This window comes from Crocuta crocuta, unplaced genomic scaffold, assembly GCF_008692635.1.
Source record: "Crocuta crocuta isolate KB4526 unplaced genomic scaffold, BGI_CrCroc_1.0 scaffold7, whole genome shotgun sequence".
Taxonomy (NCBI): Eukaryota; Metazoa; Chordata; class Mammalia; order Carnivora; family Hyaenidae; genus Crocuta; species Crocuta crocuta.
The window spans coordinates 8,668,043-8,674,949 of record NW_027531904.1 but is presented as its reverse complement, the minus strand read 5'-3'; the positions used below and the strand labels follow the sequence as shown (position 1 = coordinate 8,674,949).

The following is a 6,907-nucleotide window of genomic DNA, read 5'->3' as shown; positions in this document are numbered from 1 at the left end:
CCCCCCCCCACCGGCCCGCCTCTGGCTGTGTGGCCTCGGGCGCACCCCGGAGCCTTGGGTTGTCACGCACAGGCCGGAGTGGGCCTCCCTGTGTCCTCAGGGTAGCGCGAGTCCATACGGAGCTACCTGTGTATCTGGTGTAAAGGGCTCGACATGACACTGGCCTTGTCCTGCACTGATTTCCCAGTCCTCTGGGGAGGTGTGCCTTCGAGTTCCTTTTCCCTCAGCCCAGCCGAATGCGCCCTGGGACCGTCTCACCACCGCCATGTGCTTGCTCCCCCACGTGACCAGACCAGAAACATGGCAGAATCCACGTGGGCTTCACGCCGGCACCCTCCACAGCACCAGGATGTTCAAAGTCCAGGTTTGGTGTGGTTCGAGTTTGAGAGAGAGAGAAAGAGAGAGCGCACGAGCCAGGGAGAGGGGAAGAGAGAGAGAGAGGGAGAGAGAGCATCCCAGGCAGGCTCCGTGCTCAGAGCCCTACGACCCTGGGATCGTGACCTGAGCCGAAATCAGCAGTCGGACACTCAGCCGACTGAGCCCCCCAGGCTCCCCAAAGCTCAGGTCCTAAAGCTAATAAGAACTAATTTCAAACCCCCACCTTGTAGCCGGGTGGCCCTGGGAGCTCATTTAACCCCCTGACCCGTGGTCTTCCTGTCTGTAAAATGCGAATATACTGGCAGTGCCGGCCTCACAGGCCTGCAGGAAGGCACAGAGAAGGCGGTGGGAAGGCAGTTTATCAGGGAATCTCAACTCACGGGGGTGAGTAAACAAGGAATTGTTTTATTTTCCCAAGCTCGCCACTAGGCATGTTCTGTCAGCCCCTCCTTTCCTGTGGGGTAGCAGCCTCCGTGCTGCTATGTCACTCTGGTTCTGTAACTTCTTGGCTATTTTTTTGGTTCATCTTCTTTTGTTGTTGTTATTGCTTCTCACAGTCTTTTTTCTTTTTCTTCTTTTTTTTTTAAGATTCTGTGTTGTTCAGTGAAAAACTGCAGAGTCTGGAGGCAGCTGCCGGGGTTGAATCCAGCTCTGCACTTAATGAGCTGAGAGCCTTGGGCAAGTTTCTTAACCTCTCTGTGCCCCTAGTTTCCTCATCTGTTAAATGGGGATAATGACGGTACCTGCCTCACTGGAAGGAGTACTTACAATTAAAGCACCCGAAGAGTGCCAGGCTCACCAAGGAGACGTTATGTAAGGTTGGCTATTATTATACCCAGCCCAGCGTTCCCCTCCTTCTGCGAGGCCCGTGGTTTTGTCCGCTTGCCGCTCTGCTGGTCTCTCTCCTCGTCCTTCCTTCTCATTCCGGCTTCTGTGACAAGGCTGGCATCGGGGCCTAGAGGAAGAGGGGGAGACAGCTGCCGTCCTCCTTGGCCCAGCGAGGGGACATCGCTCCTGCCCAGCAACAACGCACTTGATGCTGGCAGGGAGTGCCTTCGGGCGGCTCCCTTCTGGGCCAGCGACGGTCCCTTTAGACTTCGGGCCTGTATCTCCCTGCCTGGTGCACATCTGATGCCCCGCTCAGTGGGGTCACTGGCTTCCAAACACGCCTACGCTCAGCAGGGCGCCTCTTAGACCCGTGGGCACATGCAGAAGCCTGTCCCAGCTAGGACAGAAACTCCAGGTCGGGGCCCGCGGCTGGGGAGGTGGGTCCGTCCCGACGTCTACCCACAGCTCCCAACATGCAGCTCACCCCAGCGCTGCTTCTGGGCGCCCTGGGCACCGCGGTGGCAGGCTGGGTCAAGGCGCTCATTGGTCCCCGCGTGAGCCAGGAGTGCGCCGGACCCTCACCCCGCCAGTGTGATGACGATCTCCCCTGAACCTCCTTCCCCTGGCTTCAAAGACAGAAGGCCCTCCCTCCCCCGCTCCCCGGGCAGACCTGGCCTGGCCTCTCTATAGCCATTGTTGGGTGGGTGTGGCTGGGGGAAGCGGGGGTGATGCCCACACTTCCAGCCAAAGTGTTTCCCCCAGCAGCCCCAGGCCATGGTTCTCTGACCTGGAATGTAGGCACCTTGATCCCTTCATTTCCTACCTGCAGCCTTGCTTATCGGTTCAGGTACATGATTCCCAACGCCGTCCTGTGACGCATCATTTTTCATTAAAAAATGGGGAAGGTATTACACACTGCTTTTAAAGTGTATTTGGGGGCGCCTGGGGGGCTTAGTCAGTTGAACATCCGACTTCGGCTCCCGTCATGATCTCACGGTTGGGGGGTTTGAGCCCCACGTCGGGCTCTACGCTGACGGCTCAGAGCCTGGAACCTGCTTCGGATTCTCTGTCTCCCTCTCTCCCCGTCCCTCCCCGGCTCACACTCTGTCTGTCTGTGTCTCTCTCTCTCAGAAAGTAAATAAACATCAAAAATTTTTTTTTAATTTAAAATGTATTTGAATAAGTGAACAAACAAAAACAAGCATATGACAAACAATATTATAAATACAGTAATAAGGCGGCAACAACTCATAGAATACCAGTAAGATGCAAACATACTAGAAATCTAGTAGTTTCGTAAATGATATTTAAATAAAACCCGTTCTCTGTTATTAAACAGATCAGAACGAGGCGCGGCATGGAACTGGGGCCCTCGTAGACCCGGGGTCTCGAGTGTCAGTAATTCCGTTCGCGTCACCCCAGTGCTTAACTTCTTCTGTGGCTCAGGTGCTGTTTCAAGCCTCCACAAACACTCGGTGAAGGCTCGTGGATCCTGTGAGAAGAGAATGATTGTTGCCACCAAGGCTGTGTTCCAGCTGAAGAAACCGGGGCCTCATTCCTTACTGGAGAAACTTGGCAAAGTCACGTCACTGGTAAGTGCCAGAGGCTGAGTTTTTTTTATTTATTTATTTATTTATTTTTATTTCTAGGAGAGAGAGAGACAGCATGAGCAGGGGAGGGTCAGAGAGAGAGGGAGTCACAGACTGAAACAGGCTCCAGGCTCTGAGCTGGCAGTCAGCACAGAGCCCGACGCGGGGCTCGAACCCACGAACCGCGAGATCATGACCTAAGCGAAAGTCGGACGCTTAACCGACTAAGCCACCCAGGCGCCCCGTGAGAGGCTGAGTTTTAAAAAAAGCTAGGAAAAAAGAAGAAAAAGCAAAGCCCACGGAAGCCGGCTCCGGAAGGCATGCCCTTCCCCTTCACAAGCAGCCCTCCCCTGAGCATCTAGCTTCCAGAATAAGCCTTTGCCACTTTTATTCCAAATGTGGGGACAGATGATGGGTCCAGATGCAGAAGGGCAGAGCCTCTGAGCTCGCAGCACACGGCGCCCCGAGGCCAAAGCGACAAGGCCCAGTTCTCCCTGGGCAAACCCGGCTAAGCGGACCTACTCTCATGTCCTTCCAAGAACACCTTTCCTGTCTGTGTCCTTGTCAGTGTTCCCATCAGGAAAATGGGTGCGTATCGGATGCACCCACGGCAGTAGCTGCAAGAACTAATTAGCGGCTGAAACGTGTGTCCAGACCCCGGGCGCGCGGCGCTGTAATAAGGGCAGAGGATTCTCGCCCGAATTCCAGTTTTGCCTCCTGTGGCCCGAGCCTCCCTGGGCGGGAGGTGGTGCCCTGTCTTGTTGAGATCTGATCTCTAAATGCAACCGTGTGTTTTCTTTCATCCAAATGACTGTGCTCATCTTGGGAGCAGCCTTTAATTTTCTTCTTGGAACCGAGGACCATCCTTACTTACAGCAACAAAAGGTCCCTGGGACGGTGAGGTAAGATTTGAATTAAGATACCTTGGCACCTTCCCTCCCCGGCAATTAACGGGCAGCATGGTTTCAGGAGCGCTCAGTCTCTTAAGAGCGCCCTTTGTCTCAGCACTGTCTGTCTGTCTGTCCTGTCGTCCGTCGTCCGGATGAAGCAGCCCCCGGCGGCCTGCAAGGTGACAGGCAGGTGCAGGCGCGGCGGGACCCCCGAGGGCTCGGCCTGGCGGGGAAGCCATGCGGCCCCCCGGCCTCCGTCTGCGTGGCCAACACCGGACACGGCCAGGGCCGTGTGACTCCGCGGGGCTGGCTCTCCAGGCGGCCCACGCTCCCTGTGTCACCTGCCTCTTGGCCACCGTTGTTCACTAGCATCTCTCTCCGGAGAAGAGAGAAAAGGGAAGAAGAGCCAACGTTTGCTTGTCCATTTGGCTCCTGCTCAGCAGCCCTGCTGAACGTGTAATCTGATGGAGCTACGGTCCAAGACGAGAATTTGGACTCCTTCCCTCCCCCTCTGCCCCTCGCCAGGCATGTGAACTCCTGTTGAGGCTTCAAGTCCCAGCCTTCCCCAAGGCCCCTGGGCAAAGTGAGAAGTTAGTCACTCCCTCCCTGGCTCCCGAGCCCATCTCCAGCACTGGGGAGCACTCAGCCCGCGGCGCGGGATCACCAGGCCCCGTCTGTCGGCCAGTGCGGGGCGGGGGGAGGTAGGGGGGCTCCCGGCCGCCCTGGAGCTCCGGCCCCACACGTTCTGGGCCCGGGGCTTGGCACGTGGCTGGGGGCTGAGAAATCTGTGCTGAATGAACAAATAAACCCAAGTAGACCTTCTTCGCCATTTCCCCAGAAAATCAAGAGTTAATGCTTTGAGTTTTCCCGGGGCTCTTTGGCTTGTGGTTTTTAAGAAGACGATGTCGCAGAATTTCTAGAGATGGGAAGTCCTCGATTCACCTCATTCGTTTGACAAATGGCTCTTGACGCTCCGTGATGTTGCAGGTTTTAGGTGCTGGAGAAACGGCACAGGAAAATCTCCTGCCCTCGGGACGCTTACATTCTCGGGATGATGTTCTTCTCGGGTGCTGACTCTCCCCCATGATTTCCTGCTTGCCATTCGCCTCTCGAGATCTTCTCCCTAAAGACAATGAACCACCTGAACCGTGTCCACCAAATAAGCAGAAATACCCAGCGTAGCACTAGGTAAAATGGCAGGCCCCTCTTTTTGCCCCCTAAAATCAGTGCCCCCCCTAAAATCCATGCTGTTAAGTGAGAAGCTTTTGGGGAGACAGGATGTCAGAGGGAGGCGGTGACCTGGGAACACGGAGGCAGGTGGCGGGGCAGGGAAGCTGTGTCACCTCCTGGAACACAATGGCAGCCCAGGACACCTGGCCTCAGGAGGTCTTCTTGATGTCTGGTTCTGAGCGGGGCGGGCAGGAGGCAGACTAACCCGCGTCCACTTCCGCCTGAGTCAGGTCTGTAAGGGGAAGGACACTGAGTTTATCTAAAGTGCCGTGAATTCCCACAGCCTTAGGCAGACCCATATTCCCACGTAAGCACAAAAACAAATTCTAAAGCCAAGTAAATGACTGGTGATGAGCCACAGGTATGTATTATCATGACCATTGCTTTTCCCGGAGAATTCTCTCTGCGAGGGGAGGGGACCCGGCCCACAGGCATGATGTTCTGCCAGCTTTTTGGCAACTGCTTCCAGTGCGTGGTACCGAAATGGGCACTGGCAGATAGGTGGGTTTGCTCAGTCCAGCAGCATGCGCTTCCCCGCGGGAAGGGGGTGTGATGTGGCTGAGGGGGCGCCCTCTGGCCTCGCCGTCCTGAGGGTCAGCGTTTAAGCAACCAGAGCCACGATCCTAAAGGGAGAGCTTTGTGCGGACAGGAAGGCATAGTTTTTTTGATGAGCTCAGTGATGATTGAAGTCTTTTTGGCTTTCCTGGTGTCTGGGTGGAAAGAGAAGAACAGGTGTGTGCCTTTGCCAAAAATGACAGCCCACGAGCTCCGCGGATGCCCCAGGAACAGAGCACCTCTGTGCCGTCCATGGGTTCCTCAGAGGCTGGGAGGTCTGTGGGGGAAAGCCGTGAGGGGTGGGGGGAGGGAGGGCAGATCGCTCCCAGACCTGGTTTCTTTTTTTTTTAATGTTTTTTATTTATTTCAGAGAGAGAGAGAGAGAGAGAGAGAGAGCGTGAGCAGGGGAGGGTCAGAGAGAGAGGGAGACACAGAATCTGAAACAGGCTCCAGGCTCTGAGCTGTAAGCTCAGAGCCCGACACAGGGCTCGAACCCACGAACCGTGAGATCATGATCTGAGCGGAAGTCGGACGCTAAACTGACTGAGCCCCCCAGGCGCCCCCAAGACCTGGTTTCTAAGCAATTGTTGGGAACCACTGTTGAGAAATGTTTCTCCATCTGCACAACCGTGTTCGCGCACGAGGCTGATGTGCCATGACCTCTGTTTCAGAATAGCACTCGCAGCCACGGGCCAGCCGAGGGCTGTGGCTGCACAGAGGCCTTCCTGACGAGGCCTCTGGCTTCTTCTAGAGCGTCTCTGCCCTTGTCTTCTGTCCTTTTTCTGAGCGACATCATGTGTGGCTTCCTGTTTCTTCCCGAGGAAATGAGTGTGTGTGTGTGTGTGCGCGTGCGCGCGCGCTCCTGTGAGGAAGGGAGCCTGCGCATTCACCCTCTTTCATGAGAGCGAGCAGGATTCTTGCAAAGGCTTTCTCAGTGAGTGTAGACATTTGGAGAAACTCCACATTCAGGGTGTGCTGTAAACGGCCGGGCTGGTGGGGGCCCTGAAGGCTTGCTGGGGGGCCGTGAGGGGGGCACAGGCAGCCTGCCACCCCCCGATGGTCAGACCAGGGGAGAGAGGCCTTGGCAATGAGACATCTTTCCCCAAACAGCCTGCAGTCAAGAGGACTCAAAATGACCCGGAGTGAGAGGTCTGCACCAGGCCACCCATGGGTGCCAGTCCTGCCCGTCCGCCAGTGGCACCTCTGGGTGCAGGAAAGGGCGTTTCTGCCACTCAGGCCGTTGCAGCCCAGACACTCCAGGCAGCCCCGACACCAAGCCGACCGGCGTCCCCCGGCCTCACAAGTGCGGTGTGAGGCACTCAGGAAGGGCTGAGTGTGCGCATGAGGTCACTGACCTGTTACCGTTTAACCAGCCTCGGCCTGCGTCGCAGTGACACGCATCTGCTGACCGGACGGATCAGCGCATCGCGCGGCCGG

General features: G+C 56.3%; 1 long non-coding RNA gene across 3 annotated transcripts in view; it reads left to right on the top strand.

The window, feature by feature from the left end:
• Nucleotides 1-6,907, top strand: part of LOC144240083 (uncharacterized) — a 63,581-nt gene that overhangs the window by 44,811 nt on the left and 11,863 nt on the right. For 2 of the 3 annotated variants that reach the window (XR_013337576.1, XR_013337575.1), the window contains exons 2-4: nucleotides 2,653-2,798; nucleotides 3,628-3,697; nucleotides 4,673-4,873. This is a non-coding gene — a long non-coding RNA (uncharacterized LOC144240083). The remainder of the gene's footprint in view (nucleotides 1-2,652; nucleotides 2,799-3,627; nucleotides 3,698-4,672; nucleotides 4,874-6,907) is intronic. The other variant, XR_013337577.1, reaches the window with a different exon arrangement.